Genomic DNA, 26,962 nt, shown 5'->3' with positions numbered 1-26,962 from the left:
ACTTGAAGGTTAGGGCCCTGGACCCTTAGGTCTCCAATCTAGCAGTGTAGTGCAGCGGTCAGGAACAAGGATTCTGGTGTGAGGTTCGTGGGTTCAAATCTTTGCCTCATCCTTTATTAGATACCTGGCCTTGGGCAAGCCGTTCGACATCTGTGCTTTTGACTCCCCAAGAGTAACGTAAAGAGAATAATGTGTCCTACCACAGTTCGTGCCCGCTAGGTACTAAGGACACGGCCAACATGTTTATTCTCTAATTATTACAACTAGACTGTTGTGCCTGCTTCCTCCAAGAGCACGTATGTTCATCTTGCAGCCAGCATTTTCCTTGCTGAGCTGCAGCCACGTCAGGGCACTGAGGCTGACTTTCATCCACACCGGGGCGAGACTGTAGGTTGTGAGGGCGCTGGCTTGGCGAAAGGAGTTCTTACTCTGCAGTAATGACAAAGGCAAAGTGTCTGGACCCTGAGGCGGGTCCTGGGCAGAGACTGGTGGTGATGGCAATAGTGTAGGGCGGCGGCGGCGGCCGTGGAGGAGGAGGTGTGATGGTGGTGTTGGTGTTGGTGGTATTGGAGATGACGGTGGTGCTAGCGGTTGGTGAAGGGGCTGAGGATGACAGTGGCGATAATTACAGAGTAGATTGTGAGTGTGACAGGGGGGTGATGGTGGTCATAGTGGTGTGGACGATGTGGTGACAGTGTCAACAGTGGTGAAGTGATGCTGGTGACGGTGAAGGTGACAATGGCGATGGCGGTGGTGGTGCTGAGCTGTGGTGGCAATCATACAGGCAGACCTAACCGACTTCTCCTCTGAACGGGGCTGGACCTTCAGCTATCACTGGGATGTGGGGTGCTGTTGTGGCTCCTCTGAGCTTTCCAGAAAAAAAGAGCTATATTGGAATGCAAATGACCCTTCCTCCCTCTTCCTGCTTACTGGAAGCCCTCCCTGCCTTAGTTCCCTCATCTGTGTGTGTGTGTGGGGGGGGGGGCAGACAGCTCCTATTATACTTTTTACTTTTGCCTGTGAGAATTTGATAGAATCTGAGTTGGGGGGTTCCCAGGTGTCCTTCAGGCACACGGGTTCTGGGTCTGATGCAGATAGGCTAGTCCATTAGTTTTCTGCTGGCTCTACCATCCAAGACGGCCAAGCCTACCCCTCCCCAAGTGTGGCATTCCAGAGACTCGTGGAACCAGGCACCGGGATTGTGTGTCCCCCAAGGGAGGCAGAGACAAGCAGGTGAGCTCCTCTTTCGTATGGCCAGTCTGGGGTCGAGAACTCTCTCCCATGCCAGGTGGCCCAGGGCATTGCAGCAGACCCCAAACCAGCAAGATGGGGGTACTGACTCCCACACTGGAAGGCTCAGGCAAGGCAACAGACCCCAAACCAGCAAGATGGGGGTTTGGGTCCAGCTCCACTAAGAGGGGCTTGGTACACCACATAGAACTTTCCAGAATGTCTTTTCACATATTGTTTTTGCTGGGTCCTGTGACAGCCCTTGATGCTAAGACCTGTTCACTCACCACAGAGAATGGCCCAGAGGGGCGGAGGAATGGCCCAGTGGGTAAAGTGCTTGGATCTGAGTTCAACCTCCAGCTTCCATATAAAGCTGGGTGTGGTTGTGCACACTTGCAATCCCAGCTCTGGGTTCCAGGTGTGTGGTATCAATGAGGAGACAAGGAATGCAGCTCTCCAGGGCTCACTGGCCAGTCAGCCTAGCCTATTTGTGAAGCTCTGGGCCAAGGAGAGACCCTGACTGGAAACAAAAACAAAGTAGACAGCTCCTAAGGAAGAGCGCGTAAAGCTGACCACAGACCTTCACACAGGCATGCACACTTGTCTGCACCTGCACACATGTGTATAAATACACAGAAAAAAGGGCCCAGAGGCTGGTAGACTTGACTGAAGTCCCACAGAAATCAGGAGCTGCAAGAGGCAAGTCCTACCTCCAGATAGTCCGGCCCCTGCCAGGCCTACAGTTGGGGTTACGTCTTTCCCTTCCAGGCTGCATCCCCTCTGTGAAAAGCCATGGGGACTTTCCAACCATGATCTTTCAGGGCATACTGTCACCTTGAGATAGCAGGTGAGGCTTTGCACCTCTACCAAACACACCAGGAACAGGTCCAGTTGGGGAAGCAGAGTGGCAGGTGCTTTAGTGCCATGAAATGACAGAGCTGGGCTTTGAACCCAGTTCCTAGACCCTCATCCACAAAATGGGAGGCCTGGCTGGAGAGGGGTTTCTAAGAATAAAGTCACTCCCAGAGCAGACAGAGAGCAGGGACTTTCAGGGCAGCTATCTCCAAGTGTGAGCTCCGGCAGGCCCGGCTGGCCAGGGGTGGGAAGGGCTGACCACTTCCTGCTCAGGGCTGGCGGTCCCCGTGAGGCGGTCATCAGAAGCCTACCACTTCCCGGTCTGGGCCGCCTTCCCCTTTCTAGCCAGGAGGGAGGGTGGAGGATGAGGTGGCCCTTTGCGTGCTGTGGCCTGGGCAACGTCTGGCCTCTTTTCATTTCCCCCCATCACTGTGTCCCTCTCCACAGCCACTAACGGTCGGTCGGAAGCTGCTCAGAGCTGCCTACCTGGTCCTCTGTTCCCTGCCAAGCCCTTCCCTTCAGAGGGGAGCTCCTTTTCTCAGGGGCTTGAGAGTGTCACCCTTCTCAGTCCCACTGGGGGTCTGCCCAAAGGACCCTGACTGAGGCATTATCCTTCCTAGAGAAGCTTCAGTTAGTCTAGTGTCCTGCCTGGGGTCACATGCTTGCCCAGAGTGACAGAACAACCACTGAAATTTAGTTGAGTCTTACTCTAAAATCTGAATCCTGCACACAGTTAATATCTCTGGTGTCCCTCAAAGGACATGTGACCCAGAAGAAGCTGAAAATAGGGACACAGACAGTCCTGCCAGACCTGGGGAACCCCAAGGATAGCAATGGTACCTCACCTTCCCTGACTCATCCCAGAACCAGTTCACACCACACACAGAGCAGGTTCTTGCAACAATTGTGCAAACATAAAGAGCAAACTGATCGCACACATCCAACCATGTAAATGCTCAGGAGAACCTGTGGAGCATCAGGCCTGAGCAATAGAATCCCCACCTGAGGGATGCAGGGTCTGCCTGGGAGTTGTGTCCATCATCCTTCCCCGGGGTCGGGACTCATGTCTGTTTGTTTATTTATTGGGGTGCTGGGGGGTTGAAGCCAGGGCCTTGTACATGCTAGGCAAGAACTCTACTGTGGAGTTACATCCTCAGGTCTCTTTTGTTTTGAGATAGAGTCTCACTAAGTTGCCCGGGCTGACCTTGAATTCACACTGTAGCCTAGGAAGGCCTTAACTCATGATCCTCCCATCTCAGCCTCCCAAGTCAAAAGGGTCATAGACCTGTGGTATCAGATCTGAATGGCTGACAACCTTCAAATGTCTCCCTGCATCTTTTAGTCCATCGTCTGGAAAGCCAGAGATCTGAGGGACCTCTACACAGAGGGGTGTAGGGTACTGGTGAAGAGCGGCAGTGCACGGCCTGGGCTCCCACATAGCCTCTGTTCAGCTGGGGGTGGCTTCAGAAACTGAGTACCATAGAGTTCAAGCACCTGGCAGATGGTAGCCAGTGCCCTTGGACGGACCACACCTCCCTTTCCAGGGTAAGGCAAGCCTGTGATGCTCCATGCTGGCTGGCAACTCCTGGAGTGTCCCGGCTGCACTGGGCAAGGGAGGTTTGTATCCAGACCTGCAGCCTCCATTTGTAATGGAAAAACCAAGAGCAAAATGAGGCCGATGAAGAGTGGTCATGCCATTAAAAACTAGGTAAGAGGCCGACCGACCCAGGAACTAGAGCCCCCACCCAGTGGCTGAGTGAAGCAGAGACAGACATCCACAGATATACACTGAGCCGAAATCGGGAATTTAGTTGAAGAGAGGGAGGAATGAAGAACGAAGGGGTCTGTTGGAGAAACCCACAGGAACAGTTGACCTGAACAAGGGAGAGCACATGGGCCCCAGATGCTGTCTGGGAGGCCAGTACAAGACTGATCCAGACCCCTGAACATGGATGTCAATAAGGAGGCCTCTGCACTCCAGGGAGCCTCTGATGGTGGATTAGTATTTTTCCCTGGTGCAAGAAGGGACTTTGAGAGCCCATCCCACATGAAGGGTTACACTCTGGCCCTGGACACATGGGGAAGGGCCCAGGACCAGCACAGGAAGATTTGGTGGACTTTGCAGAGCCCCCTTTGAGGGCCCTACCCTGCCTGGGGAGTGGTGGGTGGATGGGGTGGGGGTAGGCTGGGGGTGAGAGGAGGGGTGGGGGTGAGGGAGGGAGGGAGAAGGGACTTGAAACAAGCTTGTTCCTAACTAGAACTAATAAATAAATTTAAAAAAGTACTTTACCTTCAAGAATTAAAATAAAAACTACTTCAAACAATCAAAAAAAAAAAAAAAAAAAAAAAAAACTAGGTAAGAGCCCTTGGAAGGCCACAAAAAGTGACATGGCAAAGGGAAAGGCCACAGAAGCAGGTGACAGAAAGACAGACAGCTGTCAGTCTGGAAGCAGCATAGTAGCCCTGGCTGGCCCATTCCACTGTCTATGGTTTCAGGTACCACAGTTCAAAGGTATTCAATGGAAGAATCTAGAAAACAACAGTTCTTAAGTTTTAACCCATGCAGTTCTTAGGAGGCTTTTGAAAGATCTGCTCCACCCTGCCTACCTGAATTTCCCCTTTGTCTAGTGTACCCAGGTTGTGCACACTGTTCTTCAGTCATCAAATGCCTGTCTCATTATCAGGAGAACTGCCACTGCCAGGACTTGGGTTTGAGAGAGCCTTGTTTTGCCCACTGAGATCTCCATAGAACAGTGGTTCTCAACCTCGACCCTTTGAAGCAGTTTCCTCCTGTTGTGGGGCCCCCAACCCTAAAATTATTTTTGTTGCTACTTTGTAACTATAGTTTTGCTACGGTTATGAACTGTAATATAATTATCTGAGTCTTCTAATGATGACCCCACGTGAAAGGGTCATTTGAGCCCCCTAAAGGGTCATGAGACGTTGAGAACCCACACGGCCATCGAACAAGCACAGTGTGGCAGAAGGCTATGAACTCTAGTACCATGAGACAAAGCAGAGGGCCTCTAGGAAAAACCTGGACTCCATAGGGTTCAGGGCTGTCCTCTCTCCTGGGCCTCCATGGGGACCACTGTAGTTCAAATCTACACCTGGAGATATTTAGAAAGAGCATCAGCAACAGCTCTGAAGGAGCACTGGGCCCATGGCTTGCTTAGTCAGTGAATTGCTTGCCATGCCTGCATGATGACCTGATTCTGATCTCTCCAGTCCACACTAAAGGCTGAGTGCGGTGGCACACGCTCATTATCTCAGCACTGGGGAGGCAGAGACAGGAGGATCCCCTGTCAGTCAGGCTAAACCAGTCAACTACAGGTTTGGTGAGACAACTGTCTTTAAAAAAAATAAACAGAAATAAGGCAGGGGCTGGAGAGATGGCTCATCGGTTAAGAGCACAGACTGCTCTTCTAAAGGACCCGAGTGTTCAGTTTCTAGAATCCATGTGGGGCAGCTCTCTCTCTTTCTTTCTGACACACACACACACACACACACACACACACACACACACACACACACACACACACACACCCATAAATCCTGAAGGAACCTGAACCAGGTCACCTCACAGGCCTCATTAAGATGCCACCCGTCCTAAAACATCTAGACAGGACCATCATGTTGCTGTTCAGGTACCTTTGATAGAGAAAAAAGCCAGGCAGGCACTTCCGGCAGAGGCCTCAGTCACCAAGACATCACACGGTAAAACCTCCCGGGGATATTTTCAGTACTGTTCAGTACACTGTTGGCGTTGGATCAAACACTGGTGCAGTATTCCCTAAGATTTCCTATTGTAAACATATTCTCTTTCGACTAACCTACCGTTTGGCCTTGCTCTCACTGGTCAAGAGTTTTCTTCTATTAATAGAGCTTACCTCACTGGCAGATGAGGTGCACAGTAGGGATTGGGGTAAGGTATGCAAAGTGTCTGGCGCTGTGCACATACCACACCAGCTAGTGTAATTGTCGTCAGTCTGGGTCCCTGTTTGGTAGAGAACGTGGAGGCGTGGAAGGGAAACTTAAGGTTATTTTAAAAAAGCTTTCTATAGGCGAGGGCCTAGGCTTGAGCTGTTTGAATGCCCACACCCAGAAGATTGCTGGTTTACACACCCCTCCTCCATCTCATAGTTGAGATGGACTGGGGGATGTAGGAGCAGTTAGGGGACATTACAAGCTCAGGACCAAGCCACCTGGCCTCCTCTTCCAACTGCACCCTGTTCACACAAAGCATTGAGTTAATTGTCTCAGTGGTCTTTCTGGGTTCACCAACCCTGTGTATTTTTATGCCTAGACTTCTGCTCATGTCGGTAATTATTCGTCTCTGTGTCTGTCCCCCTCAGTGACCAGCAGTCTCTGGGGAGCAGGGCCTGACTCCTCTCAGCTCCCTGAGCCCCAGCCGGCACCAGACATAGAGAGAGGTGCACATGTATTTGGATTGAACCAACTGAGGGAGAGAGTCTGTTTATCAGGGAGAGCCCTTTCGGCCCTCTGACTTTGAAACCAGCCCTGGGAAACCTGGTCTGGGGTGGGTGAGGTGCTGACACTGAGATAGGGTGTGGCTCTGGGCTTCTCCTCTGAGTCACCTCCTCGGTATGCTGAGGCTGACTCAGACAGAGAGACAGGAGAGGCCTGTCCCTCTGTTTCCAGGGGTCCCTATTTTTCCAGGGTCCTTAGCCTTGATGGGTGGGTGGGATGGAGAGGGAGAGGCCCTGGCTCAGAAAGGATTAGAACAGTGGTTTTCAACCTCCCTAATGCTTCGACGCTGTAATACAGTTCCTCATGCTGTGGTGACCCCTCAACCATAAAATTATTTTCATTGCTACTTCATAACTGTAGTTTTCTACTGTTATGAATTGTAATGTAAAGCAGGATATCTGATATACAACCCCCAAATGGGTCACAACCCATGGGTTGAAAACCACCGGATTAGAACCTTAGTGAGTAGCTATGTGATTTCGGGGCTCAAGGATCTCTCTGATCTTCATGCTATCCGCATGGTAGCAGTAGAGACAGTTCGGGTGGTGGAAATAACCCGGGTCTCCAGAAGCAGCACCTGGGACTGGTTGAACAGGATCCTGACCCTGTCCGGACAGCCTCACAGCAAGGGGCTCAGACTCCAATCCCACAGCCAGTTTGTAACCCAACATCCAAATGCCAAAGGCCACTGGAATTGAGCAAAAAGAGCAATGATCAAGAGCAAGCACTTAGTGACACTTAGCTTGAGCCAGGATGGCAAAAAGCTGGTCTGAGAAGATGGCACAACATTTCACCTTCCAGGAGAGAGAATACCTACTGCACAGGCAGCAACTTGTCCCTCCCATGATAAAGGTCACGGGGGGGTATGCACAAAGCAAGGCCTCTACCCAGCGGTTCCAGAGACCCAGCTGCCTCCATGGCAAGAGACAGAGGGCTCAGAGGAAAGGACACAGGAAGTGGGGTGAGAAGGGCCTGTGTGCTGTGTGATCCTGGAATGTGGCCTATCCCTCATGGGTCACATGCCTTCAGAAGCCCCTCCAGTCCACAGCCCTGAGTGCTGGTGGCACCAAGGGCCAGAGTGAAGAAAAGCACTCCACGGGCGAGTGGAGGGACACTGTTTGGACCTGGGGGAGGTGGTAGAGGCTGAAGGAGTGTGATAATGACAGGCCCATGGGCTCAGTGCTGAGCCCTGAGTGAAGGGCTCTTCTCAAATGACTTACAGTCTCACACTGATCCTCATCCTAAGTCAGACAATGAAGACCATGGAACTCAGAGCTCCTCCCCTCATCTCCCACCAGAGTCATAACACCCCTGTCCCAAGGAGGAGGGTTGGGCCATGTCTGAGAGCCATCAGTTGGAACAATGTTTAGAAGAAAGTGAAGAGGAGAATCGTGATTATTGGTATTATTGACGCAGACATGAAGACTCAGAGAGGTGAAGCTAGTTCCCCAAGATCGCACAGCAACTAAGCGGTGGAGCTAAAATTCTTTAGATCTAGCTCTTTCAAAGCCCCACCCCGTCAGCCCTCATTGTTCCCCACAATCTCCCTGGTACTTTGTCTGTTCCCTTACTACAGCAAAGTGTTTAATATCAGAGACCCCAGCACAGGACATGAACCTGGGTAACATTCATTTCAGAGGACGAGATAGAGGAGAAGCCAATGTCCTGGTCAGGACTGGACCCTCAGCAGAAGTTACTCCTGTCCTGTCAAGGCCCCCTCCCACCCCCGACAGCAGGGCCGGTCCCTTTGTGGCCCCCTGTCCCATTCTCACCCCTCACAGGAAGTGATGGCTACAACCCATTTCTAACCACAGGGGAAATTTTAGGTTCTGGCCTGGACTAGGATCCAGCCAGGGCACCAGGTCAGACATTCTGTCACAGGCAAGAGGCACTTGGTTCCCACAGCTGTCTGGCACTGGGATTCCCCTTGCTTGGTTTGGATCTTCTGACTGTGGCCAGGGTCCCCAGACTCACTTGCTGGGACCATCCTCATGTCACGAATGAGCTTGATTAGAGCCCAGAGCTGCTGAGGGAGGCAGGCGTAGGAGCGACTTCCTGAGCAAGAGATGACAGGTCTCTCATCTTCTCTGATGTCTGCCCCTCGTGGCTCCAACATCCCTATGAAACTGTCTTCTAGTGTCTCAGGGAGGCTCCTCACATGTATCCTTGCCCCCACAGCACCCACACATGTTGGAAAAGAGGTAAACACATGTACTGTGGTATTTTCTCCAGTAAAGCAGATCCCTCTGGGTTCTCACTTGTTCTCACTCTGGACTCCAGGGAGGGTGCTGGGCCATCTCCAAGGAAACGCCTTTGCTCCACTCACTATCAGGTCTAGGGGATGAACTTTGATCGCTTGTCCATAGGCAGAAACGTCTGTAATGTTCTAACTCTGGCCTGACTCAGCTCCTACCAGAAGCCTCTCTAGGCTTCTCCCAGAGGCTGTTTGATGGAGCTGACCCAGAGGCTCAGTAGTTACAGCAGGAAGCCATGTGGCTGGCAGGTCTGCACATCACTGGCAGCTTAAACCAGTTCTGTGTGGTGGCGCTTGAAGGACCACAAGTACTGGAGGGGCAGAGCACCTTCAGTTTGTTGGAGCCTGCACACTGCCACCGTGTCCCCCAGATGCTGGACACTGAATTAGTTTGGTGTTGACCTTACTGGCTGGGGGACTTGTGTGGCTTTCCCTTCCCGTTCCTCTCTTTTGGAAGGGAGTGTGTACTCCATGTCATTGTATGCCGGAAGTACGTGATTTAGTTTTTGTTGTTGTTTTTTAACTTTTTTTGCTTAATATTATTGTGTGGGGAGGGATGCATGTCACAGTGTGTGTGGTGGTCAGGTGACTTTATGGAGTTCTCCTCTCCTTCAAACTTTACGTGGGTTTGGGGTCTCAAACTTAGGCTGCCAGGCATGAACAGTAGGCTCCTTTAACTGCTGAGCCACCTTGCTGGCATATAACTTCTTTAAAAATTAGATATATTTATCTAATTTTATGTGCATGAGTGTTTTGCCTACAGATATATATGTATACCGTGTGTGTGCTTGGTGCCCACAGAGGTCAGAAGAGGAAATCAGATTCCCTGGAACTTACCTGGAGTTATGGATGTTTGGGAACCACCTTGTGGGTGCTGGGAACCAAGCCCAGGTCCTTTACAAGAGCAACAAGTGCTCTTAACCACTGAGCCATTTCTCCAGACCCTATAGCTTGCTTCTTGATTTTTGCAGGGGCTCACGGCTAAGTGTGCATCTCAGAAGTGGTTTTAGACTTGGGCGGCCTTGCTGCCTCAGTCTCTCAGAGGCTGGGATCGTATCGACCTGTGTGCACCAACAAGTCTGTGGTCTTTTGAATGGTGTCGGGACTGTGACAGCTCTGAGGTGGTAGATGTTGGGCTGGGTGCATTTTGCACTCTGAGATGGTCATAAGCCTATAGGACCAGCGGTGGAATGTTTGCCTGGGATTGTGGGACATCCCTCATGGGATCATATATTTGTCTGCAGTCAATGGCACTGCCATGACCGTCTGAACTGGTGGCAGAATTCTACGTACCTGCTGGCAATCTCAAGACATGCTGCTCCTCCCCCAGAGAGAGTCAGTAGGTCACCTCCACCCTGGAACCTTTCCCTGGCTGCCCTGCCACTCTGGGGTGAGCACTGTTCTGCTCTGGCCCTGGTGACCTCTTGACCTCTTGAGTTCAGTGTACTTTTCTCAGGGGACTCTAGCCATTGCCAATGGCTGAGCACAGCAGAGCCCAGGGTTCCCTCCCCCCAATATTCCCACGATGCTCTGGGACTATAATACATAGGGTCCAGAGAGGGGTGGTCACCTGCTGTCCAGGGAAGCGGGTCCTCTGGGACTTTGCTGCCACCTTCAAATCTTTACCAGTCAGCAGACCCAAGGTCCTGATTCCTTTGAAGATGACCACAGGGATTTCTGTATTGTGACAGAAGTTTCTAGAAAATGTCCCTGGAGACCACCATCTGCTTGATGCTACAGTGGTGCCTGTTCATCCTTGGGTACTTACTGTGTTCCCGATATTGTGTTTGTCCAGGGGCTGAGGCAATGGGGGTCAGGCTGTTTCTATCCTGAAGACATTTCTGTCAGAACAGGGACACAGGCAGAAATGTATAGCCTGCTGCCACCGTAGTGGTGAGTATGCAGGCAAACGCAGGAATCTCCAAGAAGAAGAAATTTCTTGAGGTCTCAAGCTTGGGGATAGGCAGGTGAGGAAGAACAGAGCCTGCATAGAAGCTTGTATGAGCACAGAGCCATTCTTTCTTGCTCTTGGGGACCAATTGTCAGTCACCTTCACCAAACACTGGGGACAGCCTAACGCTGTGGTTAGTGGCACAGGGTCTTTAGACCACACGTCTTGGGTTGGAGTCTTGCTTTGATTGTTCCTTGCTACAAGAACATATATGTTACCACAACACCTCCTCATGCCTCTCAAGTGCAAAACAGAAGGTGTCTGTTTTGCTCCATGGAACTATCAGGGGGCTTCAATGGAACTGTTCACAGGCAGGAAGTTTGGGGGTGTTTTTTTTTTTTTTGTGGTGCTGTGGATGGAACCCAAGGCCGTATGTACACTAGGCAACTGGTCTACCACTGAACTTCACCCACAGCCCCTCAGTGGGATTATTCACGTGAAGGGTTTTACACAGAGTAAACACTCATTAAATCTCATTTGCCTCTCTAATCCTGAAAGCATTTACTGAGCACCAACTGTGTGTCAGGTGCTAGCAGATGACCCACACACCTGGACCCAATGCCATGTCACTGGTGAGAAGACAGGGGGTCAGGGGATTAAGCTGGGAAAATGGAGATTGAAGTCCTGGAGGAGTTGAGGGTGGCTCTCTAGAGGCGCTAGTGGCTGAGGTGAGGTTTGAGGGTGTCTCCACCCCAATAGCCAGGGGTCCCAGCTTGGGAAGAACATTCAAGTCCTTGAGTACCAGGGGCCCTGGGCTCCCAAGGGACAAAGGAGCCACTCTGGGCACTCCCCAAGCCTGCCAGGAGTCCCAGCAGGGGAAGGCCCCAGCAGGCTGGGTTCTCAGGCAGCAGAGCCTCCAGCAGGCATCAAACAACAAAAAGGCTTTTCTCAACATGAGTGAGTCACCAGCCTCGAGAGCAGCCCTTGTACTAGCTCGAGAAGACGAAACCACACATCTGAAGAAGTTTCCCACGGGCCACCACCGGCTTTAAATAGCTGTATCAAGCCTTGGAGGAGGTGGTGGGGAGGGGTGGAGAGCCAGGGCTCAATGCCAGTCCACCAGGATCCATACTCTGGACAGGGTCCTGACATACAAGCCCAAGTGAAGACGTGTGGACTGTAACTCAACCTCCTGGAGACCCTGAAGGTGTGCACAAAACTGGAGACAGCAGCTGGACACACAGACAGCTGGACAGATCTCCAGCCAGTGCAGGAGTGGGGTGACGCCGGAAAGGAGGAAGTTGACCTCTTGATGCACCCTAAGCAGCCTTCAGGCCTTCTGGGCCTCCTGGCCGTCACCTGACCCCCCCCCCGATGCTTGGCTGCCCCCTCACCCAGCCCATTCGTGACTGCTCCCTGGGCGGTTTCCGGAGGCAGGCTCGGAGCTGGGCTGTTGACGCACTTGCCCCCCAGTAGAGCTGGGTGTGAATGGAGCCCCCCATCTCCCTTTCCAGTAAATGAGCTCACCCCAGCTGCACAGGGTTCTAAGAAGTGGGAGATGAGCACCCAGCCCCTCATCCACAGTGCTGGGTGGAGCTTTTCTCCCTAGTTGGGGGCAGGGGCCACCTCAGGCTGGCAAAAGTGCTTCCCTGTGGGTGTTCTGGCAGCTAGCTAGGGTCATCATGTCTCTGAGATCTGGAGCCATCGCTCAGAGGACAAATGGCCAGGCCCTCAGACATGTTGAGGAACAGCCATGTGCACTCCCAGGTCAGGGCGGTCACCTGCCCAGGTCCAGAAAGCCCTTAAAGGACCCACAGCAGGCCATGACTCGCCCAGTCACACAGCATACCACTGGGGATCCAGGTAGACCACTGTGTGATTCTACATCCTGACCGGTCCACAGATGTCAAACATTCACTCAACAAACACACTGAATCTCTTGGTGGGTGACAGACTCTAGATTAGTAAGATACCATCTTAGGTGAGAGATTATTATATTTATATAGTGCACACATTAATATAGAACTAATACATATTTTATACATCTATACTATATTAAACTTAAACATTTATAAATTGTTAATATTATAAATAATATTATAAATATTATAAATATTGTTACATTATATCATAATATATACATTTAATATATTATGTTATAATATTATATCATATATAGCAACCATAGTATTATATATTATATATAAAAGAATTATAACTTTATATTACTATATTATATTTAATATATAAATTTCTACATGTATATGACATGTATATATGTTATATATTAATATATGTGTTATATGTTAATATAGGGATATATGATAATATAAATATACATATATATATTTCTCAGCTGAAGTCAGGATGAGGCCCAGGTTCTTGTGCTGTTTACACACCTGGGCCTCTAGGTTTGGAAGAACGGTCTAGCGTAGGAAGGGCCCAGGGACCTCTCTGTCTTACATGGCTCCTCAGGCCACCTGACAGCTCAGAGGCTCCCGAAGTTGAGTGGTGGCTGTTGAGGTCTGCTAGTCAGCAGCTTGGGACACGGGCTAGAGGACCTCTGTCCCTCTGCAGGGCCCAGTACATGGAGCCTTCAGAGGTGGCACACGGCTGAGGGATGGTGGATGACGTTTACACATCTCCATGCCCCACAGGATGGGAGAGGAGTGGTTTCCTGCTAAGCCACCACCGAGCCCTGGTGCCACTGCAGCAACTCTCTGGGGTTGAGGGCATTGTGTGGCATCTCTGTGGTTCAGGCTGATAGATCCGGGTCCACACAGGCTTCAGGCCTCACGTAGGAAGCCTGATTATTGTGGGGTGGGCGGAGGGGAGGTATTCAAATGCTACAGCCTCCCAGGTTCTCTCTCTCTCTCTCTCTCTCTCTCTCTCTCTCTCTCTCTCTCTCTCTCTGTGTGTGTGTGTGTGTGTGTGTGTATGTCCAACACTCAAGAACCCTGGCTATTTTGGGGTCCTGGGAGTGCTTGGTGACATCCCTCTAAGTCACTTGGGAAGCAACATGGGGCTCACTGGCTGGGCTGCCTGTGTGCAAAGCGCAGAATCCAGCTGAAAACAAGCATTAGGAACTTGTTGACAGATTGCCGGTGCCAAGGCCCCGGTCTGGGAAGGGTTTCACCCTCCAGCTCTGACTGGTGGCTGCAGGGGGCCACTGTCTTCAGAGATTCCGTACAGCCTTCTATACCAGGGGCAGTAGACACAGAGGGAGTGGCTGACAGCAGGAGTGTGGTCGGGGCTGGGCAGGGTCACAGTCAGCTAGTGGGAACATCCTAGATTCTGCCGGTCTCCAGGGGAGGCACCTCCGTGGCCTGCTTGGGGGCCAAGAGGACAGCGGCTGTTGTACAGGAGCAGAGAGCCTGTCCCAATGCCTGCAAGTGAACTGCTGTGCACTGGCTCTGGGATGCCAAGCAGAGAGCTCTGGCCTTCAAAACCCTGTTCCTCATCTGCACAGAGACACCCTGACTCAGAAGAGTCAGAGTGGGGACTCCTGTGTGAGGAGGCACCATGATTCCAACAAACACACTGTGACCTTCTCCCTGGGTTGGGAGCTTCAGGCTGGGGCCTGACAATAAGGGCTCTGCTTGTGTGTAGATCAGCTGACAGGCTCAGGGTCAACATCATCCTGAAGCTGGGTTGAGAGGCTTCTGCCACTTGCCTTCAGCATGCATGCCTGCATGTGTACATGTGTGCAAGCATGCATGCATATGCACCTGTGTGAGGCTGTGTGTGTAGGCAGGCGTGCTCAGGCGTGGGTATGAGCCTGCGTACTGCATTTCCATACTGTGCACTCTTGCTGTGGTCTGGCTGCTGTGGCAGTGACTTTGGAGGGGGCCTCTCTGAGCCTGCACTTTGCACATGGCTCTTACACACTCACATCAGCCAAGGGCATGGATCATGGACCTATGTGTGCATGGGCCTGTGGAGAGGGGTGGGGAGACTGTGGGACTGTGAATACATGAACCTGTGTGTGTGTGTGTGTGTGTGTGTGTGTGTGTGCCTGTGTGTGTGTGTGTGTGTGTGTGTGTGTGTGTGTGTGTGTGTGCCTGTGTGTATCTCACGGGACAAGACCTGGGGAGAACCTTAGAGAGTCCCTTTTTGGGGACATCCAGGCCCCCTCCTTCCTAGGTGTGCCTCCCATTCACTAAAGCAGCCTGCCCCTTCCCAAAATCCTATGCCTTCCATACAGCAGCTCCGAGGGTGCCCAGGGACCATGATATGCACCCAGATTTCCCTGCCTTCTACCCCGCCTTCTTAGCTTCCTCTCTCACATCATGCCTGGTACCCCTCTTCCTCTCTGGGGCCCCTTCACTCTGTACAGGTGTCAGCAGTTGCTTTTGAGGTCTTTACCATGTGCCAACACTTAGCACCCCACCTAGCTTGCCAGCAGGATATTTTTTAATTATTTGTATGTTTCTAATTCTGTGGACATGTGATTGTGGGTGCAGGGAACTGAACTTGGGTCCTTTGGAAGAGCAACATGTGCTCTTGACTACTGAGCTGTCTCCCCAGCTCCATCAGCAGGACTGGGCTCCTCCTCCCCTAATGGAGGGCCTTTAACTCAGCCCTGTCAGTCTGACACCTCTAGGTCTACCCCAATTTGGCCACCAGGAAGTCCTAAGCATCTCCATGGCCAGACAGCCTCTGCCTGGTGACCCCATAGAGAGCTCTGCCCCTCCACAGCTCATTGCATTTCACCCAGAACTTGCTTCTGTTTGGTGAGGGTATGTGTAGTGGGGACCATGTGGCTTTCATTTCATTTTCACCCTGGAAAAACAATGGTTTGGATTAAGGAAAGAAACAGTTGGTGCAATGTCAAGAGAAGAATAGTGGCGGGGGGGGTGCTTGTAAAAGTGGGCACTGACTTCCCACTCGTGTTCCAAGCATTCTGGATGTCTCTCACCTCCTGCATCTCCTGCATGGCATGGCTGCCTACTCCTGCAGTCAGGAGACCGGGTCTGAGAGCGCTGGGACCTGCCCAAAGTTACCAGTGATTCTGGAAGCTTCCGTGAAGCTTGTGAAGGAGAAGGGCAGAGAGAGAGGCTCTGCAACCTTCATTTAGCTTGCAACGAAATGTTTCCTCAATTTCCCTGCTGGAAAAAGAAAAAAGGTAAAACAGCATCTCCAGTCACCCCTAAAGCAGAGCCTGGGAAGCACGTGGATGGTCCTGGGGTTCATGCTGGGCCCTGGGACAAGAGCATCAATACACCATGGTCCCCAGACTACAGACTGACAGACCAAGGCTTGGTGTGAGAAACGAAAAGAGACCCCTGGCCTGGGAGTACCATCTGGGTCATAAGCCCTGACTTATGGGTCTCTGGGGCCTGTTCCCGGGGTGGAAGAGTCACTCAGGGCCCTTGGGGCTGAGACGGTGAGAGCAGGAGCCATCTGGAGGCACTCAGGTGTTGCCAGGACTCTGATGCCACCTGTTCCGAGGTGGGACAGCTCTGCCCTGGTTGGCCCAGGTCTGGCTACAGCCATGTCTCCCGAGGGTAAGGAGGGTTAAGTGACTTTGGTCTGTGGGGTGACCACCTTCTGCCTGCCTGGCCCCAGGCTATCCCACCTACACCAGCCTCCACGTAGCCATCTGTATCCAGAGACAGGGCTCCATGTGGTCAGGGCTTCATTCGGTGAGGGGTCCATACAGTCAAGAATGAGGTTTGGGCTGTGGTCAGGGTCAAGGCGAAGAAGTTGAATGCAATGACTCAATTGTGGGAAACAACGAGCCTGCAAATGTCCCAATCAATGTTGTCCCTGGTGGGATCGTTTGTGCAGTAACAGGCTGGGTGGAGATGGAGGCCACCTCCAGAGACAGAGGTAGTCTGCTTGGCTCATGACGTCTCTTCAACACCACAGCCAGCCTCCAGGTGTGTGCAGATGGTTGTCAGCGCCTGTCACAGTAGGTGCTCAACTCAGCAGGGCCATCGCCAGCCTGGTTGATGGGAGATTCAAAGCAAGAACCAGCCAGCAAGTTCCTGCTCCACATGCCAGTCATGAAAAGGAGGACCGTGGAAACACTGGTTGGCCCGTGACAACAGTGTCATGAAAACAGACAAGCCCCATTCTTGACTTTGTCTGACCTGACCTTGTGGTGCCTAAACCTTCACAGAATAAACAAACAAGCAAGCAAACAAAAAACCACCAACAACTGGACTGAATGGGACCCCCAAAATTATGCTTCCTCATTTCACAGGGAGAGCTGGGGCCAAGGGTCATACCGGGTAGTGCCTCCAACAGGGGGTCTCTAAACTGTGACACCTGCCTCTCATATGAGCATTCGGGAGTGGGTAACAGAAGAATCAGGGCGCAAGGCCAGCCTCAGCTACATAGCCTGGGCTACCCAAGGCTTGACTCCAAAGCAAACAGACAGAAACAAGGGCATTACAGGGACCCCTGTAGACTGTGCCCCCGCCTGGGTCTTCTCAACCAATCCTGCCAGGACCATCGGCACCCAGTGTGGTAGGGGTAGGGAGTTGTTACTTGGTTGGGGCTCAGGCTATGCTTACCCAACTTCAGAGGGCCAAGCAAAGGGCCCCCCCATGCCTCTCTCACTCCAGCTCTAGCCAGGTAGCCTCTGCTCTGGGATCATTGCAGAATACTGGGGTCTCCTCAATCTACAAGGACCCTAGTCCCTGCACTCCGGGCCATCTCAGGAGCCACGAGAGGAAGGAAACCCCACAGGCCCAGGTGAGGAAGTCCTATACCTGCCACTGTTTCCCCTGGTGGATTTCCCCTCAACCGCCAAATACTGAAAAGCCAGCTAGGAGGGACCAGGCTGGGGCTGGGCAGTGTGGGGTGTGGTAGGGTGGGGTGGTGGTGAGGCGGTGGAGGCACAGGAGTCAGGATGGCAGTATTTTTCTGGGCCGAATGCCACTGGCTCCGTTGGTATCCACCTTGAAAAGGGTCAGAGGTCAGAGGGATACTTGCTGTATGACCTGAAACAAGTTGTTTGCCTTCTGGGAGTCGCTGGCACCACACATATAGTATGAAACATTTGGCTTTCAGTAGTGAGTCCATCAGTGGCTACACTGGTGATCTCTCCAAATAAGTACCTTAGTATGCTAATGCCCTGTCCCGTGCCTCAGTTTCTTCACCTGTTGCTAATCCCAGCCTCTTCTGCATGCGGTTATAAGATGGTAGCCCAGATCTGTGGAATCCTGACACTGGCTGAGGAAGGACCAACTGCTGAAGAATCTGTGGGCTGGTGACAGAGCTGCTGATTGGCTGACCTCCAGGATGGCAGCCTAGGGCAGCAGCTGGTACAGGGAAGCTGCAATGGGAGTGGCTTTCCCACCAGGCAGGGGGGATGCCACAGCTCCACATACTGTGACTTCAGGAGCCCCAGGGCACCACTCTCCTGATGCTGGCTGGGCCTCAGATGCTGGGCCTCTGGGCGGGTTACTGGGGCAGACCTGTGGACTGTGGGGCAGGTGGCCGGAGTTGTTCCACACCCCACCACTCTTCTGACTCCAAATTCTGTGCTCCCAGAACCCCTCTGACCAGTTCCAGGCCTCTCACTTGCAACTTCTGCAGTTTCTGTCATGTCATTCCTATGCCTACCTTCCTGTGTCCCTGTGATGGCCACATGGCTGCAGAGGGCCCCCAGCTGCCTACGGCTTACTCTGATGGGACTGGGGGAGGGGCATACCACAGAACCAGTGACTGGGGCTCTCAGCCTTGTTCATCAAATGCCCCTGTGAGCCCCGGTTTCCTTGTTTCCAAGCCCTAGTTCTCAAGGCAGCGCGAGGACTGTTGAACCTGTTGTCCAGGCTCAGATCCCAGTTCTGCCATTCATTGGCTGTGCTACCTCCAGCGATGCACTCGACCCTTCTGTGTCTTTCAGTTTCCCGATTTGGAAATGTGAACAGGAACCGAATGTGTTCCTTGTGGGGCTGCTGGGATGGTTGCTATGTAAGACGGTCAGCCCCATCGAGGTATCGCTGGAATCATATGGTCATGTGACTGGTAGCATGGGTAGCAGAAGGAGCCAGTGGGACATGACTTTGCCCTTGCTGGGCCTCAGCAGTGTTTTCTAGTGTGTGCTTCTGCCAGGTGTAATGTGAGTGCTAATTGTCAACCTGACTGGACCTAGAAGTTCCAGAGGTGTCTCCCACCACGCCTGTGGGGTGTTGTCTTGATTGTGGTAATTGATGTGGGAAACCCCATCTTAATTATGGGTGGTACTATCCTCTGATCTGGGGATCCAGAATTGTAGGAATCAGGGAAACCCAGCTGGGCATGCGTGCCTGCACTCACCTGTTTTTTTCTGGCTGTGGCTGGGATGTGACAAGCTGCTTCATGTGGTGCTGGGATTACACGTGAATCCCATGTCCTATCCATGTGGCGCTGGGATTGGCCCCAGGACTGCTTGTGTATTGGGCAGCACTCTACTGAGCATGCTCCCAGCCCAGGACATGCATTTTTGAAGAAGAAAACTTGACTGAGGTGGGTATGGCTGGAAGCCTCCCCTGCTTGCAAATTGCCTTGTTTAAAGGAAACAGGATTTGTTAGTCTTGTGAGTAAGCCAGGTCACAGCTCAGGGATACATGTGGCCAGGGGAATCAGGGAACACTTGGTCCTGTACTTGAGGTGGCCCAAGAGTCCTGAGCCCTTGAGCCTGGCAGCTAACTGTAAACCCGCCATCTTGTACCTCTCATCACAACACCCTCATTTAGTCACTCAGCAAACTTCGCTGCTGCCTCCTCAGGGTGGCCTGGCATCCCAGGCTCGTGTGCCTATGTCTTGCATGGCCAGCATGAGTCCTGGAGTCAAAATGCAGGTCAAGGAATCTGTGGGCTGTAACCTGGTGTGCAGCAGTGTGCAGCACACTGTCTAGCTCAGCATTCCACAGGTGGAGGGAAGGTTTATTTGGTTCTCTGTCTCAAAGGCTGCAGTCCATCAGGGTAGGGGGTGTGTCGGGCAGCTCATGTCATGGCAGGAAGCAGTGGAGAGAAGCCTATATGCAGGCTTTCTCCTCTCTCCTTTTCTTCCATCAGGTCCTCCCCTCACTCAGGGTGGACCTTCTTACAATGTCCCAGCATTTCTCAGCCCACTCAAGTAGACCAAGAGGAACCACACAGAGACTTTCTACTGCACAGAAATCCACATCCCAGCACACAACTTCTAGAAGCCTTTTAATGGCACACACTGAGTCAAAGGGACAGTCCCCTGTGGCAGTGTCGAAAGCAGGAACAGACTCAAGAGAATGCATGCCTACATTCATTAGACGAGGCTTAATCTAAATTGTCAGCTTGATGCAATCTAGGATCACCTGTGTGATGAGCCTCAGAGCACACCTGGGAGGGATTATCTTCTTAGGTTAACTGAAGTAGGAAGATACCCAGTGTGGGTGGCTTCATTCCCTGGGCTGAGGTCCTGGACTGCATACAAAGGAGAAAGTGAGCTAACACCAGCATTCATTTCTCTCTGCTTCCTGACTGTGGATGCATGTGGCCAGCTGCCCCACACTCCTGCAGCCATGGTTTTGTTTGTTTGTTTTTGTTTTGTTTTGTTTTCTATTATGCTCTTCCAGAAGACCCTCAGTGGCTGAAAACAATGAATAATTATTATGTTGCCACTTCTGCAGGCTGGGACTTGGGAGCAGATGGGTCAGGCATAGCTTGGGCTCTCTGAGATGGTGTGGGCCTGCAGTCAGCATGGTGCCCAACCATCTAAAGGCTTGACCCCAGATGCCAGAGGCTAGCTCCCAGGGGGCTCATTGTCGTGGCTGGTGAGTCTGTTTGGACTATCAGGAGCCCTAGTCGCCAAGCCCCTGTGTGGGTTGCTTGACTGTGTGCTCATAACAGGGCAGACAGCTTCTGTTATGAGCAAGTGATGGGGCCCACAAAGGGTGTGATGGGAGAGGAGCCATGTCTTTAAGGATCCAGCCTCAGAAGTTAGCCTCCCTTCTCTTTTTCTTTCTGGTAGGGTCTCACTTTGTAGCCCAGGGTGGCCTAGAACCCATGACCCTCCTAAGTCAGCCTCCTGAGTCCTGGGATTACAGATGAACAGTGGCTGCGCTATCTTTTCTGCATTGCCCAGTTGGCTAAATCAGCCTTGCCCAGGGCAGGCTGGGCTTTCATAAGGGCTGAATACCAGGAGTTGGGGTACAAGTCCTCTCAGACACTGGTTCTTCAAATGGGGCACCTCTGCTCCTTCTAGCCAGAGGCTGGGGTTGCCGTATGCACTCAGGGATGCCTTTAGGGGCCCCGTGGCTGAAGTTTGCATCAGTTTCACTGTCAGGGGCCTGGCTCAGCTTCCAAGTCTCCATGTAGTATCTGGTGTGGTTTCCCAGGGCTTTTCTGCACCAGAAGCTCAGCTCAGAGCCATGCTACTCTCTGGGACTGTGAGACTGGTTAGTCTTGGTAATAAATTAGTTCATCTTCGGGTCACAATAAATGAAGAGATTTGGAGTATAATCCAGTGGAGAGAGGGGCCAAGGCTATAAGGAGCACAGACCAAGCAGAGTACCTGGCAGTGCTCCCCAGTGGGGAGCAGTTGGAGCCATTCTCCAGGAATAGCCATGGGGTGACTCCAGGGGAGATGGGAAGATCCTGAGGGGACAGTGAAGGGTGGATTTAGGAGATGTCCTTGCTGAGAGTCCTGGGGAGAGAGGCAAGGTGGCATGCAGAGGGCTTAGTCCTTTTGAGACAAGCTAACCTCAACATTCTTGGCCTCCAACCCAAAACCTCCAGCAGGGGCAGATGAAAGGAAGAATCTGGGGTTCTGCTGTAGACTGCTGAGACTCCAAGCTCACCTGGCACCTCGCACTCCCAGCTCCAGGAGGCCATGTCAGAGCCTGATCAGGGGACATCCCTGCTGTTTGGCTCTTGCACAGTTAGCTGGACTGAGGGTCAGCCAGGCCCTTCTTTCTTTTCTCTCGCCCAGACCTTCCGAAAATCATTGTAGGGCCACCCAGTGAAAGGTGCTGTCCTAGGGCCTCTGATTGTCTGATGGCCAGCATGGGACCTGGCTGGGCAGCTTGGAGACAGGACACGTCCAGCCTGTGAAAGCCTGTGAAATGTCCCAGAGACATTCATTTGAGCAGGAAAGGGAGGAAGCCTGCCAGTTTGGGGGGTAATTATTTTGCAAAACTTTACGAAGTTTCGGAAAATCTTGTTTCCCCCTTCATTGAAACCATTGTTTTTCAAGGGAAATTGAATTAGAAGGTGGTGGCGGCTGGAGGGGGCAGGAGAGGGAAGAGTGAGCCACATGTTTTTCTAACTAACTGGGCGTCTGTCCTGTGCCAACAACTCCCAAAGCTCCTTGCGCTCTATGTCTGGGACCACCAGGGCTGTGGCCAGGGGCAGCAGGGAAGCCCCCAGCAGCTTCAGGGATGATGGCAAGACTGGATGTGTCCCTGCCTCCTTCACTGGACTGGAGGGCACTGAAATTCAACTGAGAAGCAGAATCAGGCCCTGAGTGCTGGAGGGGCTGGGCCTGGCAGGGGCTGGGGATCAGTTTCCCTCCTCAGAAGACTGCAGCCAGCAATGGATGCCTGCAGTGGTGAGCAAAATCCGGGTAAGCAGGATATGAACTCGTCTATGCAGGGAAGAGGGCTGCTGCCTTGATGATCACTTCCAATCAGCACCATCCTCTAGGCCTGTGCTATTTGATTGGTAGAGTCTGGCAGGGGCAAGAGCAAGGATCATCTAGTGATGTCTGCTGTGGACACACATTTGGAAGGAATGCTAGGTATCAGATCAAGGATTTGCCATCTCTAATGTAGTCTTCCATTCTCCTGGTCTGGCCTCTGAGCCCTCAAGAGGTCAAGGGGTAGTAAGTTTCCCAAAGGGGCATTGGCTTCACACATTCATTCACTCATGTGTCTGCACTCAGATGCTGCCGGTGGCTCTGCTGTCTTTAGAATAAAGGTCAAAGTCTTTAACTGCCTCCTGAGATCACAGAGGCATCACCCCCTGGCTTTGAGATGGGGCTTTCAAGTGCTTAGCACAGTGTTTGGCATGTAATAAATACGTAATTTCAATCATTATAAGATCTATAGAAGATTCCCAGAGAGTGTGCCCTTGTAGGTTCCCTGCACAAACTGGAAACCAAATACCATGTATCCTCACAGATGTCATTTCCTGTTGCTGGAGTTACTTGTAGCCTGGTCCCGCTGCTTCAGCCTCAAATAAACACACAAAGACTTACATTAATTATTAAACTGTTGGCCGAAGACTAGGGCTTTTTATTTGCTAGCTCTGTCTTAATTATAACCAATTTCTGTAATTCTATGTATTTCCATGTGGTCTTGGCTTACCGGAGAACATCTGGACCTGTTTCTCCTTTGGCAGCTCCATGATGTCCTTCTCTGCCTATCTTTCCCAGAATTCTCCTCATCTCCTAGGCCCACCTATCTTCCTGTCTCTACTGGCTATTGGCCAAACAGTGTTTTATTCATCAAGCAATAAGAGAAACATATATGCAGAAGGACATCCCCCATCATCTCCTCTTTTCTGTCTAAATAAAAAGAAAGGTTTTAACTTTAACATAGTAAAATTATATATAACAACACAGTCATCTAGCAAGAACTATAGTTAATAACATTTACTTCATTAACATTTGGCAAAATTTATAGAAAATATTCTCTCATCTATCCTATCTTTGTGAGTCTAAGGTTTTATATGTAACTTATCTTTTATCATAACTAAGGAAAACCATAATCATAACTATCTGTCATCAACTCCATCAAAGACCTCAGAAGGAAAATATGTAAACTCTGGAATTGACAGAGACATCTCGCTGCCTGGACAGTTCCTCTGTAACGTTGGGGCATCCATCTTCAGCCCATAGGCCTAGAATGTCTAGCAAACTTCTCAGCGAAACAGGAAATTTCAAACTGTTCCACCTGTATTGGCAGTTTGTCAGTCATTTTTTCCTGTGTCTTGCAGAATGTCTGGCAGACTCTTCCATGAAGCAGGAACCCTGAAGGACTGTCCCATCTTGTTTTGGCAAATTCAGTAGTCACTTTCTTGTGTGTCCTGCATGTCTACTTTATACAGCATACAGTCTAACAGTCCAGGCAAGGGCACTTTTTTGCCCAAATGACTATTTCTGCCATGTCAAAGACAAACTCCACAACGAGTTTCTTCAATGCTCATCTTCCTCTCTGAAGTATTTGGTGTTGCCAGGAGCAGTTGTGTCTCACTGTCATGAAAAACCCTAAACGATTTTAAATGCCATATTCTGTAGGTCTTTGAAAGGTTTGAAGACTATCTATCCATCTCAAATATATCTCTGTATATCTAGAAAATTATCATAACTAGAAGTTTTTGCTATTATAGGTGACTATCTATAATTTGTATTTAATTATACATTACATTTTTAAAAGAGATGTATAAACACAATGCCTAAATACAAGGAGAAATATATCTATAGCAAATTGACCTTAAATTTTATCAACAAATCAAAACCCATATCAATACAAAGTAATCATTTCTATATCATATTCCCTGTTGTTTTAGAAAGAGATTGCCTGTGTTCATTAACCATTATAAACAACCCCATTTAAATGAAAGCAAACATTTATAAACAATATTTGGGAATTTGGGCATCATTCTCTCCAAACTGCTTCCTGCTGTTTGGGGGCATTGTCAATACCATGGAGATCCTGAGAAAACCCAGAAACCTGGCCAAATCCTGGCTGTCCTAGTCTGTGAGGCTGTATTGTCTAAGCTGTTTTGGATGTTGGATCACCTGGGCCACTGTTTAAGGGGTTCTTGCTTGATCAGTCCATATTAGTCTGGAAGGAATCCACACCTTTTCATCTTCTGTGGAAACAAAAACAAAATCTCTTTTCCAAAGTAACATGTCCTTAGACTTAAATTTAGAATTCAAGGCATTTTCAAAATATAAAAGTTGGATTAATCCAGCAGCATTTATAATCAAATGTCTGTTATCAGCTGTCATTCTTTCCTCAGCAATCAAACAATTTAAAGTCAACACAATAACATACAGTATCCAGACTCTCTGTGTATTTTCCATCTTTACGTGACTTTTTTTATTACTCTATTTCTTTTACTTTTATTGTTTCATTTTTTGAAATAGGGTTTCTCTGTGTATGTATTCTTTCATGACTGTTACAGTCACTGGAACTGGTGAAGGATTTTCCACAATGTTTACATGCATAAGGCTTCCCTCCAGTGTGAATTCTTTAATGATTCATAAAAAGACCCAAATGTTTGAATTCTTTCCCACATTTTTTACATACAAAGGGATTCTCTGCCTTTCACAACTATTATAGTCATTGGGACTAGTGAAAGCTTTTCCACAATGCTTACATGAATATGGGTTCTCTCCACAGTGAATTTTTTCATTAACATGATCAGCACTGGAAATAGTGAAGACTTTTTCACAGTGTTTACAGTCATAAGAATTCTCTCCAGAGTGAATTCTTTGGCGCATGAGAAGGTTTTTCAACTGAATGAATCCTTTCCCACATTGCTCACATGCATAAGGTTCTCCACTGTGAATCCTTTCATGTTTTTGAAAGCATGACAAGTATCTAAATGTTTTCCCACAGTGTTTGCAAGTACAACACTTCTCTACAATATGAATTCATTCATGACTGATAAGGTGCCTGGAATTAACAAAGGCTTCTCCACACTGCTTGCACAAGAATGGTTTTACTTCAGTATAGATTCTTTCATCTACCTGGCCACTTGTACAGTTTGCAAAGGCATTCTCATCGTGTTTACTTCCAGCATAAGCTCTCTTCTGATGCTGATCATAATGGAGACTCCGACAAGCTGTGCTACATTGATTTTCATAGGATTTCTCTCTAGAACTTTCATGTACCTGGGATGACCCAGAATGGCCCAACATTTCTCATGTCTAAAAGCCTTCTCCACAGGTTCCTTACACTCAAGCAGTTTCTCTTTAGTTTGACCACTGAGCTGCACATCTGAGGGTAAATTATCAATGGTGCTTCTTACACTCAAACTGCTTTCGTATAATGTTACAGCAGGAGGCATGTCCTCATTAACAACATGTGCTGGAATCTGCTGCTGGTTTTCTTCACACTGATTCTCATGCTCATTGTCACTGTCTTTCTCAACCACCTGAGTTCCCAGATTTCTCCCGAGACTCTGGTATTCCTCTTCAATATTCTCTTCTTGTGTTTTCTCTATGGAGATCAGGTTCATAAAGGTTTCCTTCATCAAATCTCTAAAGAGCTTCTTTAGACTTGAATCCAACAAAGTCCACTCTCCTGAGGTGAAGTTCACAGCCACGTCCTCAAAGATCATGGGCTCCTTTTGACTTTGAGTTGAATTTCAATTGGTTTGCATTGCAATGAGCATCTGGGAAAGATCGGAGAAGGCCTGGCGCGTCCCTATCCTCCCGGCCCCTCCGTGGCGTCTCCGAGCTTTCCCACAAGCTTCCCAGAGAGTGTGCCCTTCCTTGTAGGCTCCCAGCACGCACTGGGAACCACGTACTCAATATCCTCACAGATGTCATTTTCTCCTCAGGATACAGTCCGCTCAAGCTGGACCACTTGCCTGCCCCATGCTCTCCACCTCCAGTCCCCACATACCCTCCTGTTTCCCCACAGTCCCATCCCCATTATACCTTCTGCTGTGTTCCTATTTGTCCCCACACTCCCCTGCAGGATGGTCACTCCCGGATCTGATGACTGTCAGGCCCCAGAGGAAGGATGCTGCCTCGTGCTGAATGCCTGGCCTCTGACTCCATTTACAATGCTCATTCCAGCACCCAGCTGTCCACTCTTGCCCACATCAACCCTCCAAACCTTCCAGAGCCACTCATATTGCCCTTTCCCCCATGTCCCCATTTTCCAGCCCCCCCGCAGAAGCATTGAGGGGCCCTATTTCAGCCTTACTTTCTTGCTGTTGAGACTCAAGATGGAGGAAGCCATGGCTGACCAACCCCCTTGAAATGGGGACTGCCCAACTTTTGGTTGAACACACTCATCTCTCTTCATGCCATCCACAAATGGGAGCTGAGGTGCCACCCAGAAGCTAGTCAGGAGCGGAACCCAGCCTGGAAGTCTATGTCACCCCTCTTACAAAGAGGCCTTAAGAAGACCTTTGCCCTTCCTAGGCTTCATCCAGGAGGGTGCTGCAGCCACAGCAGAGAAGGCTCAGCTGAGTCACCAGGAGGGCAGAGGCAGGAATGCAGCAGGGTTCCCCGTACCCTGTTCCAAGGGACTTGGGAACCTCATGCTTAAGCTGGACCTTGTGTCTCAGGCAACCCGCAGAGCTCAT

At 50.5% G+C, this 26,962-nt stretch overlaps 1 pseudogene; it reads right to left on the bottom strand.

Annotated features, from left to right (window-relative positions):
- Nucleotides 1-424: 424 nt before the first annotated feature.
- LOC100758856 lies at nucleotides 425-26,962 on the bottom strand (annotated as a pseudogene).

The sequence above is a fragment of the Cricetulus griseus genome, chromosome 2, assembly GCF_003668045.3.
Source record: "Cricetulus griseus strain 17A/GY chromosome 2, alternate assembly CriGri-PICRH-1.0, whole genome shotgun sequence".
NCBI classification, from domain to species: domain Eukaryota; kingdom Metazoa; phylum Chordata; class Mammalia; order Rodentia; family Cricetidae; genus Cricetulus; species Cricetulus griseus.
This window is presented reverse-complemented; position numbering and strand designations above follow the sequence as displayed.